General features: G+C 40.7%; 1 long non-coding RNA gene across 5 annotated transcripts in view; it reads right to left on the reverse strand.

Annotated features, from left to right (window-relative positions):
- LOC147363898 (uncharacterized) overlaps positions 1-15,187 on the reverse strand; it is a 293,279-nt gene that overhangs the window by 110,486 nt on the left and 167,606 nt on the right. For all 5 annotated transcript variants that reach the window (XR_015133900.1, XR_015133898.1, XR_015133897.1 and 2 more), the window contains one exon: positions 10,792-10,978. This is a non-coding gene — a long non-coding RNA (uncharacterized LOC147363898). The remainder of the gene's footprint in view (positions 1-10,791; positions 10,979-15,187) is intronic.

Raw genomic sequence — 15,187 nt, forward strand, 5'->3', positions numbered from 1 at the left:
GATATTAAGAAGAGGTGGCAAGAATACACAGAAGAACTATACAAAAAAGATCTTCATGACCCAGATAATCACGATGGTGTGATCACTGACCTAGAGCCAGACATCCTGGAATGTGAAGTCAAGTGGGCCTTCAAAGCATCACTATGAACAAAGCTAGTGGAGGTGATGGAATTCCAGCTAAGCAATTTCAAATCCTGGAAGATGATGCTGTGAAAGTGCTGCACTCAATATGCCAGCAAATTTGGAAAACTCAGCAGTGGCCACAGGCCTGGAAAAGGTCAGTTTTCATTCCAATCCCAAAGAAAGGCAAAGACAAAGAATGTTTAAACTCCCACAAAATCTGTACTCATTTCACACGCTAGCAAAGTAATGCTCAAAATTCTCCAAGCTAGGCTTCAACAGTACATAAATAGAGAACTTTCAGATGTTCAAGCTGGATTTAGAAAAGGCAGAGAAACCAGAGATCAAATTGCCAACATCCACTGGATCACATGAAACGCAAGAGAATTCCAGAAAAACATCTACTTCTGCTTCATTGACTATGTTAAAGCCTTTGACTGTGTGGATCAAAAAAAATTGTGGAAAATTCTTAAAGAAATGGGAATACCAGATCGCCTTACTTGCCTCCTGAGAAATCTGTGTGCAGGTCAAGAAGCAACAGTTAGAACCAGACATGGAACAACGGACTGGTTCCAAATTGGGAAAGGAGTACGTCAAGGCTGTATATTGTCACCCTACTTATTTTACTTATATGCGGAGTACATCATGCAAAATGTTGGGTTGGATGAAGCACAAGCTGGAACCAAGAATGTTGGGAGAAATATCAATAACCTCAGTTACACAGATGACACCACCCTTACCACAGAAACCAAAGAAGAACTAAACAGCCTCTTGATGAAAGTGAAAGAGGAGAGTGAAAAAGTTGGCTTAAAACTCAACATTCAAAAAACTAAGATCATGCATCCAATCCCATCAGTTCATGGCAAATAGATGGGGAAACAATGGAAACAGTGACAGATTTTACTTTCTTGTGCTCCAAAATCACTGCAGCTGGTGACTGCAGCCATGAAATTAAAAGACGCTTGCTCCTTGGAAGAAAAGCTATGACCAACCTAGACAACATATTAAGCAGCAGAGACATTACTTTACCAAGAAAGGTCCATCTCGTCAAAGCTATGGTTTAAACTGAGCACTGAAGAACTGATGCTTTTGAAGTGTGGTGTTGGAGAAGACTCAAGAGTCCCTTGGACTGCAAGGAGATCCAACCAGTCCATCCTAAAGGAGATCAGTCCTGAATATTCATTGGAAGGACTGATGCTGCAGCTGCAAGTCCAATACTTTGGCCACCTGATAGGAAGAACTGACTCATTGGAAAAGACCCTGATGCTGGGAAAGAAAACTGAAGGCAGGAGAAGTGGGTGACAGAGGATGAGATGGTTGGATAACATCACTGACTCGATAGACATGAATTGAACAAGCTCCCAGAGTTGGTGTTGGATAGTGAAGCCTGGCATGTTGTATTCATGGAGTCACAAAGAGTCAGACACAACTGAACAACTGAACTGATCTAGCACTTAGCATCTCCCTCTACAAGGACTGAGCCACATGTTGCTGCAGCTGCTGAATTTCAACACCCCCAGAAAGGAGTTCAGAGAGGACAACAAAAATGAGGCACTCTGTGCCCAGGGGAAAAACTGGCAGAACAGGTCTTCAGATAGTTATATATTTTCAGGAGCCAATTTTATGAGCCCAAGTCTTGTATCTCCTCATATCTATAAAAGCACTAAAATCCTTCATGGTGATGACTGCTCCTCGTGACTTGCAGAATCATTCCCCCCAAAAATTATGTGCTTCATTGCATGTATTCCCTCCTCACCAAAATCACATGTATCCTGACCTTCCTCTCTACTTCTTTGGAGCAGTTTCTTGGAGCTATTTGAGGCACAGTCTCCCAGGCTTTAGTCCACATTTTGCCCCAAATAAAACTTAACTCACAACTCTCACATTGTGCATTTTTTTAAGGCAACAGCTTTCTTCAGCTGCTATCTCTGAGTGCCTTACTATCCCCATTTCATGCCCTGTACCATACCCACACCTCTATATGCAGGTTGCCATTAAATTCTCTTCATCTAACATCTGGGAAGAAACATTTGAAATCTGTAGAGGAGTTACAGTAGGAATTGCTCTTTTGAATCCCATCCCAGACCAAAGAAGGTCAAGTTTTGAGATTTAATTAATATTTAATAAGACCCCATTATACATTCTAGACACTCCATTCTGCTGGCAAATACATACGTGGAGAAGACACAATGTCACCTTTATTTTACAGATATGGAAACTGAGACATGGCAATGGCATATGACTTACCCACAGTCACTTACTGATAAATGGTTTTACCAGAATTTGAACCTCAAGTCTCTTACTAAAAAGAGCAGAGAAGACTAAAGATTAGGGTTCCACTTGAAGAGGAAGATGTTGAAATGTAAAGGTTTTGATCAATAAATCTCTTGTGACATAAATGCCGACCCCTGCTTCCTTTTAAGCACGTGTAAATAAGATACGGGTCACAGTCTATTTGCAGGGTTTCGTTCCATTATGAACCCATGAATATATGGCTTATTTCCCAGGGCAATGCCACACAGGAACTCATATTCAGGATGTCTTAAAGTCACCAAAATTACAGATACCAGTGTGCAAGTGTCTCTGCCCAGACAACAAGAGTTCTACAGAAAATGAAAAATCAATAGGGAGAGAACTCTCAGAAGTTCTGGACAGCCTAAAAAAGAGAACTAGATCAAAAAGAGGGTAAAGGTCACTGCTCAGCACAAAGTAAAATAATAACAATGATGATGACAGCTAACATTTATTGAATGCTTATTATTTTCCAAGCATTGTCATAAGTGCCTTGTGTTTGCTACCTCGTTAAATTTCACAACCATCATATGAAGTATATATTATTAGTATCCCCATTTTGGATATAAGAAGCTGAGGCTCAGTGAGATTAATTAACTCATTTAATTAACACTTAGAATATTTCATTTGATCTGCATTTTCAGCCACATTTCATGAGAAGGAGTCTGTGTTTCATGCTGCCAAGACAATTGGATAGGGCTGGCAGTTCTAAAAGACATTTTCTAAAAGACCTGCCGGGCTGGAAATAATTGAAGCCAGACCCTGCACCCTAGTTCTTTTTCTTAGCTCCATTTCATTTAGCTAGCTGGAGAACAATTATCTTAATCCCTGTCTTTTCTGCTCTAAAATGTCACATTAAAGAGTAACCATCCATCAGTTAGCCTTATGGCATTTAATTAGTAACTCGGTTTCATGCATGTGAAAGTCCTGAGAAAGTCTACTAACCGGGGGACAATTCTATGCTGAACCTGAAAGATGGTTGGGCTGTCTGTGCTAATGATCAAAGAACGAAGCCAGGTTAATAGGAGTCCATTCCCATTCTCCAATTCACATCTAAACTCAGCAGCTCTGTGATAACCTTCTGACTGCTGAAAGTGGAACTCAGAGGGCCTAGTTCAGCAGCTATGTAGCCACGATAATAAAATCCATGGTTGCTACTAAAATTCTTCGGTCAAAAATGAAAGTCAACATGATACATAAGAAAGAACAAGGGCCTGGGAGACACAAGAACATGGGCTCCAGTCCGGATATGGCTATAAGCACTAGTTCATTTCCAGGAACTCTGAACCCATTCTGTTCTCCATTTCCCTCTAACCTGCTCTGTGTCCTGGAGGCTGGCACTGGCAGATCCCTTGACTGCCAGCATCCAGTTGGGTTCAACCAATGGGAGGCCCCTGCAGGAAATACGATGGCAGAAGGGATAGGGATTGAGTATCTTTTCCTTCTTTTACATCACAGCTCTGATAATAGCTCCAAGACTCTACAACATTAAGAGTTCCCACCAGATTATGCCTCCTCTATAATTCCAGTTCTCACTGGGCTCTAAAAATACGGTTTCCTCACTTGCTCCCTCTAGAACTAAGGGGGATTGTAATGGCTTCCTTAAGTGTTTCATCAACCCTTTTTTACTCCACTTACCCATACCTCTATGGGTAGGTTGTCATTAAATCCTCTTTATTTAGCCATCTGGAAATAACTGTTTCCTGCTAATATCCTAACCAACAGCCACGTAATCCCAATCCTTTACATTTCTTTAGTCTCTATTTGCTTAACTGCAAAAAAGGAGATAGTAATATTTACTTTGCAGTATTCCTGTAGATAACGTGTATGTTCTCTTAGGTCATGTATGTTGAGTTCTTGACTTACATTAGGCACTTGGTATAGGACAATGGAAGATCTACAACTGCAAACTCTAACATGTAACTACACGACATGCTACATTTAAATTCTCAATAGTGCATTATGCTCATGATTACAGATTTCTTATTTTGTCTTCCTGCTTATTTTCTAGAACTTTGATCATGATCTACTCATCTGCATTAGATCAGCACAAAGGAAAAAGGAATACACGGAATTAAATTTAACTCAACAAAAATTTATTGACCATGTATCCCATGTCATGCATTGTATTCAGCACAAGGGACACAATGATGGGAAATGGGCTGAGTCTTTTTCCGCAGAGTATTTAAAGTTTTTGAGAATAAACTGTAATTTTTAGCTTAGTTTTTTTTTCTTTTAATGTAAAACTTATGTTTACACATAATGAGATTACATACACTAATCTTAAGTGGATATTTGCTGTTATAATAAAAGTACACACCTGTGTGACCCAAATCTCCATCATGATATCAGCCCCCAAAAGTTTTCTCATGTCTATTTCTAAGTAGTTCCTGTCCCCTTTCCCCTGCTGTTCTGATTTCTTTCATCACAGGTTCATTTTCCTTGTACTTCTCACATAAAATATCATTATTCTCTGGTTGCTTCAAAATTTCCTCTTTATCCTTGGCTTTCAGCAGTCTGATTACACTATCCTTTTGTTTTTGCTATCTTGTTATTGCCCACAAGTCCCCAAGGTTCTGCTCAGTTTTTTTTTTTCAATCTTATTTGCTCTGTCTTCAGATTAGTCTTCTATTGAGTCATCCTTAAATTCACTGATGACTTCCCCTCTCATTTCTATTTTGCTGATAAGCCTATCTGGGGAATTTTAATTTTGGCTAATTTTTTCAGCTCTAGAATTTCCATTTCATTCTATTTCTCTACTGAGATTTCATATGTTTCTGTGTATTATTAGCTTTTAAAAAAAAAAAAACTTCTCTGAGAATCAATAACTGCTTTAAAATCTGAGCTCATTCCAACATCTGAATCATCTCGTGATTGATCTCAGTTGAATTCCTTTTGAGACTGGTTTGCCATATGCTGAGTAATCTTTCAACCCAAACACTATAAATACTATGTCATAGAGATTCTGCATCTTGTCATGCTCCTCCAAAGAGTGTTGATGCTTTTGTCTTTAGAGGCAATTAACTTCGTTGCACCTGGTAGGGAAACTCTCCTTTGAGCAGCAGCTTAATTTCAGTTCAGTCTTTCAACATTAGCTGTGAAGACTTGAGACTTCTTCACCCTTGTATGGATCAAGAAGTAAGTCAGAGACTCAACCAGTATTTCATTTTTTTTTTTTTAAATATAATCTGGGGCTCCCTCTCTCTGGTTTTCTCCATCCCAGGAACTGCCCTTCTCTTGTTCACGGCTGCTGCTGCTAAGTCACTTCAGTCGTGTCCGACTCTGTGTGACCCCATAGACAGAAGCCCACCAGGCTCCCCCATCCCTGGGATTCTCCAGGCAAGAACACTGGAGTGGGTTGCCATTTCCTTCTCCAATGCATGAAAGTGAAAAGTGAAAGTGAAGTCGCTCAGTTGTGTCCGACTCTTTGAGACCCCATGGACTGCAGCCTACAACCCTCTTCTGCCCATGGGATTTTCCAGGCAAGAGTACTGGAATGGGTTGCCATTGCCTTCTCCACCTTCTTCATGTCTACTGTCTTCCAAATACATACTCTGTTCTTCAGACCATAAAAACTTTCCATTTCTATTGGAGTTTTGACTACCCTGTACTGTGGTAATACTGGTCTATCCTCAGGATTAAAACCATAAAGACAAGAAACTCAACTGACTCTAGTCCACTCTTACAAGTTTCAATCCTCCCACCAGAATATGCCTGTTTTTTAACTCTTGAGTGCTTTCAGGTCATTGTTTTCTTGTATCTTCTCTAAAGCTTAGATTTTTACCTAGAGGAGAGTTGGAATCAGAAGAAATCCTAGAGATAAAATGTAAATGTGAAAACCACGTGCACAACTGATATATGTTTTGTTGTGAAAAGGGAATGTGAAAGAAATAAAAGGAATACAAAGGAGGTTAATAGATATAACACAGATTAGAAGGTGCGAAAGGGCCTCCTGTAAGAAGCATCAGTTAAGGAGAATTAGAAAGAGATGTAGGATTTAGCTAAGCCAACAAAAGCTTGGAGTCAGAAAGAATATTTCAAAACTCCAAAATAATAATAAAATATCTCTGTGTTGGTCTCAATGGTGTGGGAGATAGTACTAAATTTTTGTAACAGAAGATTCATAGCTTACTGAAATCTAAAGTTTGAGATTTAGAGTATAAATTCAACTACCTTGGGTTTAGTAAGAGACATATCTATGAAATTTTCAAACCTCGTCTTATTTAGGAAAAATTGCAAAACAACAGTATCTTTATATATAGCTCATTCTCAGAGAAATGCTAATTAAAAGACAGTTTGATAAGCAAATTAGGCTGACTTTTTGTGAGTTGTTAAAAATAGACTCATTCCTTTTTCTCACTTGTTGCATAAACGTTTTAAAAACCAAAAAGTTATAAAAATCCAAGATCCTACCATCCACTTATTTGTATCTTTATAATTCATGTAAGGTAAACATAGACATCAAAGTTAATATTACAAAAGCTGTTGACACGATAGAAGATACTCAGGGTTAGGACAAGAAAACAGATGTCATTTCCTGACTAGACAAGAATGAAAGTGTCTCAGCTCTGTTGTGCTATCAGCAACAATAGCACAAAATCAGCCACAAGTGAATATTTATTACCTGTTGATTTATTACTGGCTTAGTGCTTTCAGATTTTCTCTGCTCTGCATGACTTATTAATAACAAAATTTTTAACAAACTAAATCTAATTCCAGCTGCAACAGGTTTGCCCAAGCACAGAATACATCAGTGTTCACTTCTTTTTCTCCTTCAAATATTGAGCCTCCCAAAAGCTCATCAGTCAAAACTGTTTTTATAATAGATGGCGAAGAATTTACTAAAAAAATTTCTATACAAACGCTGCTGCTACTGCTCCTAAGTCACTTCAGTCGTGTCCAACTCTGTGCGACCCCATAGACGGCAGCCCACCAGGCTCCCCTATCCCTGGGATTCTCCAGGAAAGAACACTGGAGTGGGTTGCCATTTCCTTCTCCAATGCATGAAAGTGAAAAGTGAAAGAGAAGTCGCTCAGTCGTGCCCGACCCTCAGTGACCCCATGGACTGCAGCCTACCAGGCTCCTCCATCCATGGAATTTTCCAGGCAAGAGTCCTGGAGTGGGGTGCCATCGCCTTCTCTGATGCAAACACTGAGTGAGTGAGTGAGTGAGTGAGTGAAGTCACTCAGTCATGTCCGACTCTTTGCGACCCCACGGACTGTAGCCTACCAGGCTCCTCCATCCATGGGATTCTCCAGGCAAGAGTACTGGAGTGGGTTGCCATTTCCTTCTCCAGGGGATCTTCCCAACCCAGGGATCGAACCCGGGTCTCCTGCATTCCAGGCAGACGCTTTAACTTCTGAGCCACCACACACTAATAGCTATCAACAATTAGTGCCCTGAAAAGAGAATAAGCAGCTCAACTATGACTCAAAGGGGAGTGAGTAGCATGATGTACTATTGTGTTGCTTAGTAGTAAATGTAGAGAAAAAATGACCTTTGATCAATTATTACTGAAAAAAAATATACTTAAAAATGTCATCCTAAGCCATAGAAACTAACATCTACCAGAACTGAAGGAGAGTCAAGTGATTGTGCATACTTAAGTGGAATAAAATACCAGTGTCTTCTGGCAAACTTTATACGTTTTTCCTATTTGCCAGTACAAATGTATCATATGTTATGTCCAAGCTACAGGTCCAGTCAGATACTAAACATTGTGCAACAGGTGTCTGTATTTTTGTAGGAGAAATGGACAGGCTATCCATGAAAACATTCATTTTAAGAAAAGACAAAACTGGCAGGTAAGCTGAAGCAAAACTGAGAACAGAATGTTACCCTTCACTCAAATTTGTCTTATACAGCAGCCCCACGGACGGATTCTTCCAATTCTAAAGAGAGCAAGCAATGATCACTATAATCTGAAAGCTCTGATAATCTGCAAGTATGTCTACTTGCAAAATGCTATGAGATGAAGCACCCAACATGCTGCCCGCACACTGGGACTCCAGAATGGAGCTCAGCCTTGTAGGAAGGACATGGTGTCACATCAGTAAAGCAGTTCAGTTCAGTTCAGTTCAGTCACTCAGGCTTTGCGACCCCATGGACTGCAGCATGCGAGGCCTCCCTGTCCATTACCAACTCCTGGAATTTACTCAAACTCTTGTTCATTGAGTCGGTGATGCCACCCAACCATCTCATCCTCTGTCGTCCCCTTCTCCTCCCGCCTTCAATCTTTCCCAGCATCAGGGTCTTTTCCAATGAGTCAGTTCTTCGCATCAGGTGGCCGAAGTATTGGAGTTTCAGCTTCAGCACCAATCTTTCCAATGAATATTCAGGACTGACTTCCTTTAGGAAGGACTGGTTGGATCTCCTTGCTGTCCAAGGGACCCTCAAGAGTCTTCTCCAATACCACAGTTTAAAAGCATCAATTCTTCGGTGCTCAGCTTTCTTTATAGTCCAACTCTCACATCCATACATGACTACTGGAAAAACTGTAGCTTTGACTAGATGGACCTTTGTTGGCAAAATAATGTCTCTGCTTTTTTTTAAATATAAATTTGTTTATTTTAATTGGAGGCTAATTGCTATTTTTTGCTAAGTCACTTCAGTCGTGTCCGACTCTGTGTGACCCCATAGACGGCAGCCCACCAGGCTTCCCCATCCCTGGGATTCTCCAGGAAAGAACACTGGAGTGGGTTGCCATTTCCTTCTCCAATGCATGAAAATGAAAATTGAAAGTGAAGTCGCTCAGTCTAATTACTTTACAATATTGTATTGGTTTTGCCATACATTGACATGAATCTGCCACAGGTGTACACGTGTTCCCCATCCTGAACCCCCCTCCCACTTCCCTCCCCATACCATCCCTCTGGGTCATCCTAGTGCACCAGCCCCAAGGACCCTGTATCATGCATCGAACCTGGACTGGCGATTCGTTTCACATATGATAATTTACATGTTTCAATGCCATTCTCCCAAATCATCCCACCCTTGCCCTCTCCCACAGAGTCCAAAAGACTGTTCTATACATCTGTGTCTCTTTTGCTATCTCACATACAAGGTTATCATTACCATCTTTCTAAATTCCATATATATGTGTTAATATACTGTATTGGTGTTTTTCTTTCTGGCTTACTTCACTCTGTATAATAGGCTCCAGTTTCATCCACCTCATTAGAACTGATTCAAATGTATTCTTTTTAATGGCTGAGTAATACTCCATTGTGTATATGTACCACAGCTTTCCTATCCATTCATCTGCTGATGGATACCTAGTCTGCTTCCATGTCCTGGCTATTGTAAACAGTGCTGCAATGAACACTGGGGTACATGTGTCTCTTTCAATTATGGTTTCCTCAGTGTTTATGCCCAGCAGTTGGACTGCTGGGTCATATGGCAGTTCTATTTCCAGTTTTTTAAGGTCTAGGTTGGTCATAGCTTTTCTTCCAAGAAACAAGTGTCTTTTAATTTCATGGCTGTAATCACCATATGCAGTGATTCTGGAGCCCAAAAAAACAAAGTCTGTCACTGTTTCCATTGTTTCCCCATGTATTTGCCATGAAGTGATGGGACTGGATGCCATGATCTTTGTTTTTTGAATGTTGAGCTTTAAGCCAACTTTTTCACTCTCCTCTTTCACTTTCATCAGGAGGCTCTTTAGCTCCTCTTCACTTTCTGCCATAAGGGTGGTGACATCTGCATATCTGAGGTTATTGATATTTCTCCCAGAAATCTTGATTCCAGCCTGTGCTTCATCCAGCCCAGCATTTCTCATGATGTACTCTGCATATAGTTTAAATAATACAGGTACAGAATACTTAATACAGTCAGCCTTCTGAATCCAGATTTAACCAGCCACAAATCAGAAATATTAGAAAAAAATTCCAAAAATTTCCAGAAAAGCAAAACCTGAATTTGCTCTGCACAGGCAACTATTTGCATAGTGTTTACATTGTATTTATATTTATTTGCCTAGCATTTACATTGCATTAAGTATTATAAGTAATCTAGAAATGATTTATAAAGTATGTTGGAGGATATGCAAAGGTTATGAGCAAATACTATGCCATTTTATGTAAGGTTCTCGAGCATCTGTACATTTTGGTTATCTGTGGAGGTTCTGAAATCAACCCCTTGCAGATTCTAAGGGATGGCTGTATATTCTTCTCCCTCTTTACTACTGAATGTATTCTTTGATCTAAAGCAATTCTGTCATTATATCAGGCATTCTGTGTTCCTTCTGGAATGGTGCTTGAAGAGGGAGTGGGGTAATGAAAGCAAATGGAAACACAGAATATTACACCTTTGTAGAAGAAGGACTTCTGCCATCTCCAAGAAACATAAAAACCTAGAAATATGGGAAATATATCCACCTACCTCTCTCATCAGGTGTGTTAACTCCTGCATGCTTCTGAGCTGGGCACTGAACTGCACATGTACATATACAGCAGAAAACCCCAGAGAGGAGATGAGAGGTCTGCAGCATGATCTGCCAGAAGCATGGCCATGTTGGTTCTGCATGTGCTGGTGAGAGTCCACAAATTGCTGGTTGCCTCAGTAGCAGCTACAAAAAGACAAGGGTGAGGGCAAGATGATCTCAAGGTAGCACATAATATAAGGCTTTCTTTTTAAACAGTGCTTTAATTTACAAAATGACAGTTATTATTACACAGTTATGGGCTCCACTGGTGGCTCAGTGGTAAAGAATCTGCCTGCCAAAGCAGAGATGCAGGTTCGATCCCTGGGTGGGAAAGATCCCTGGAGGAGGAAATGGCAACCCACTGCAGTATTCTCACCTGGGAAATCCCATGAACAGAGGAGTCTGGCAGGCTACAATCTATGAGGCCAGAAAGAGTCAGCCAATGACTTAGGGACTAAACAGCATGGAGCTGATTCCCTGGGAGTGAATACAACACTTGACCCATGTTGTTATCACTCCTGATGTGCTGGGGACCTGTTAAAATCACCAGGTAAATGCCTCCCCAATAAAATGAAAAGATCAACAATACAGCTTTGTGGCTTACACTCAGCTGATGAGAATGTCAAATATCACTAGGAAGTAAGTGAAAATAAAGATGTAATTTTTCAATTCAAATGAATCAGTCCTCTGAATCCTTTGATAGGCACTTTGAAAAATCATGGAACCCCTAGAGAGGAAGAGGAAGATGGAAACATGGAGTGGAGGAACAAAGCGGGAGGGATTTTGCTTCTTAAGACACCCCCACAACAGCTCAATGATTCTTCATTAGCCAGTTGGATACCCTGCTGGGTAAACAGAGGTGAACAGACAGTGGTTCCTGCACTCGTATAATTCCAGTTAAGTGTCTGTGTGTATCTGTGTGTGTGCGCATTTGTGTGTGTTGAGTAGAGAATATACAGAGATTAGTAACAGATTAAGATTTCTCTGGTGGATCAGACAGTAAAGAATCCGCCTGCAATACAGGAGACTTGCGTTCGATCCCTGGGTCAGGAAGAACCCCTGGAGAAGCGAATGACAACCCACTCCAATACTCTTGTCTGGAGAATTCCATGGACACAGGAGTCTGGCAGGCTACAGTCCATGGGGTCGCAAAGAGTCAGACACAACTAAGTGACTAACACTTTCACTTTCACAAAACAGATATATATAAGTGTTATGTTGGACTTTGACATTCAGTAATTTCTTAGGACAAAGTATGCCACTAAGGAGCATCCCTTTGTTACTACATATGAAAGTGAAAGTAAAGTTGCTCAGCTGTGTCTGGCTCTTTGCGACCCTATGGACTGTAGCCTGCCAGGCTCCTCCATCTGTGGGATTCTCCAGGCAAGAATACTGGAGTGTCAGGATACAATACGTATCCTCCTCTTTCTGACTTACTTCACTATGTACAATAGGCTCTAGGTTCATCTACCTCATTAGAACTGACTCAAATGCCTTCCTTTTTATAGCTGAGTAATATTCCATTGTGTGTATGTACCACAACTTCTCAGTTACTCACACTGAGGGAAGAGAGGATGAGATGTATGGAGAGAGTAACACAGAAACTTACATTACAATACAGAAAATAGTTAGCCAATGGGAATTTGTTGTATGTTTCAGGGAACTCAAACAGGGGTTCTGTATCAACCTAGAGGGGTGGAATGGAGAGGGAGATGGGAGGGAGTTTCAACAGGGAGGGGACATATGTATACCTATGGCGGTTGCAGTTTGACAGAAAACAACAAAATTCTGCAAAGCAAGTATCCTTCAACTAAAAAATAAATAAAATTTTTAAGTAAAATAAATAATAAGTATTTTTATATATAAAAAAAAAAAGAATATTGGAGTGGGTTGCCATTTCCTTCTCCAGGGGATTACTATATATGTTGTTATATAAATAATGCTGGTAGTTAGGTACTCCTTAAATTAGCTTACCAGAAAATTTGAAAAAGGGTTTCCTCAAATGAATTTTTATTTCTTTTACCTTTAAATCCTTTGTGAAACTTATAGTACAATAAGAGGAGTTTAAAGAAAAATAAAACATTAAAATACATTTCTTCCAAGAACCAAAAAGAGAGCAGAAAGGGTGGGAATGTTCAGAGAATGAGATACTAATGTTAAATTAGTGCATTTCAAAGGTATTTTTAAATTGTTAAAACATACATACTCATATTCACCCATAAAAAGAGAAACAGGATTCAAAGATGAACCTGAAATACATTTGTATTAGCTGCCATTTGAAGAATACCAAGCCTTCCTCCCTTGGTGTGAGTAACTGAGAGAGGGGTTGACACAGAATACAGAATATGAATCAAAAATCTCTATCCTGAATGCTAAACAGTTCATCTAAACAATCAGTAATTTATGGCAGTTGCACAAAACACTGATTTTATATTTGGTGCTTGAAACCTTGACATTGATAATGATTACCATACTTAGAAAGTAATAGATTAATTATCATTGTAATGGCTAGTATAAAATTAAGTTATAAAAGACTTCAATAAATCAAAGAGAAATGGGCAAAGTCTAAAAAGTATTGTGAAATAATGTTTTCATTAAGTTACCTGAGGATCCAGCCTGCCAATAAGAGATTACTACAGGACTATTATAGGAGGTCATTCCTATGCCGAGGAGACAATAGGAAGTTTCTGTGACATACAACCTTCCAAGAACTGTAGTTTATGCTCAGGAACAGGATCCTGTATTGAAGAGTATTGCCTGACACCACACTAGTCACTTCTGACAAGACCCAGAGCTAAACAGCTAAGAGGTTCACAGGTATTCAAAACTACCAAAGCACTACCAGATTTATTTTTCTAATTGAAAGTCTACTGTATGACAAGCACAATGTTAATTCTGGGGCTCGATGGTTGAGCAATTAGACACTATCCCATATTTCTTGGACATAAGGTATTGGACAAGAAATCACTATAAATTGTGATGTGTTGGTTATGATGGAGAAAGTCCAATTTACTGTGAAAACACAAAGAAGAGGCACTTAATCCAGTGTAGAGTGTTCAGGAGATGGAAGGGACAGGTGAGAACTGGAAGGAAGGTGGTGGAAGCAGAGAGAGTGTCCCCCAGGGAGAGGGAATGTGCTTGTAAGCATATATAGGATTCGAGAGGACATGAGGATTTCAAAAACAAGAAGTCAGGAGTTGCTGGAAGGGAGCGGTGGAGAGAGGCAGATGACTAGGGTGAGACTGGAAAAGTACACAGGGTCACATGCAGTTTACCTCCTAAGCCACCACTGTGTTGTATTGTGTCCCCTCCCCCCCAAAAAAGACTTGTTGACATCCTAACCAACAATACCTGTGAATGGGACCTCATTTGAAAATGAGATCTTGCAGTTGTAATCCATTTAAGACAAGGTGGCGCTAGTGGTAAAGAACCCACCCACCAATGTAGGAGACATAAGAGACTCAGCTTCAGTTCCTAGGTTGGGAAGATCCTTTGGAGGAGGGCACGGCAACCCACTCCAGTATTCCTGCCTGGAGAGTCCCCTGGACAGAGGAGCCTGGCCGGCTACAGTCTGTAGCATCACAAAGAGTCAGACGTGACTGAAGCCACTTAGCATGCACCCATGCATAATGGGACTTCCTTCATAGCTCAGTCCGTAAGGAATCTGCCTGCAGGGCAGAAGACCCAGGTTCAATCCCTGAGTCGGGAATATCCCCTGGAGAAGGAAATGGCAACCCACTCCAGTATTCTTGTCAGGAGAATCCCATGTACAGAGGAGCTGGGCAGGGTACAGTCCATAGGGTCACAAGAGTCAGACACGACTTAGTGACAAAGCATCAACCATGCATAATGAATTGGGAAGGTCCTAATCTGATGTGATTGATTTTCTTTTTTTTTTAAATGGTCTGCGGCCACCGTTCCTGGGCAACTGAGAAGCCTGCGAAGAGGGCGCTGGACTTGGCTTCTCTGAACGCGCAGGGACAAACGGGTCAACAGCCCCACGCTGCAAGCCGCCATTGTCAAAGCGGCAGAAGCACCTGATTTTCTTATAAAGAGAGAAGAGGGACTTTCATGGCAGTCTAACGGTTATGACTTCACCTTCCCGGGCTTCTCTGGTGGCTCAGTGGTAAAGAATCCACCTGCCAACACAGGAGACAGGAAGATCCTGATCCAGGAAAATCCCAGGTGCCACAGAGCAGACTAAGCCCACAGACCACAACTACAGAAGCTCACACACCCTAGAGCCTATACTCTGCAACAAGACAGCAGCCCCTACTCACTTCAATTAGAGAAAAGCCCACGCAGCAACAAAGACCCAGCATAGCCAAAAACAAATTAATTTAATTTAAAAGA

The sequence above is a fragment of the Bos grunniens genome, chromosome 10 (assembly GCF_055505025.1).
Source record: "Bos grunniens cultivar Pamir isolate PY7600 chromosome 10, Bosgru_T2T1.0, whole genome shotgun sequence".
Taxonomy (NCBI): Eukaryota; Metazoa; Chordata; class Mammalia; order Artiodactyla; family Bovidae; genus Bos; species Bos grunniens.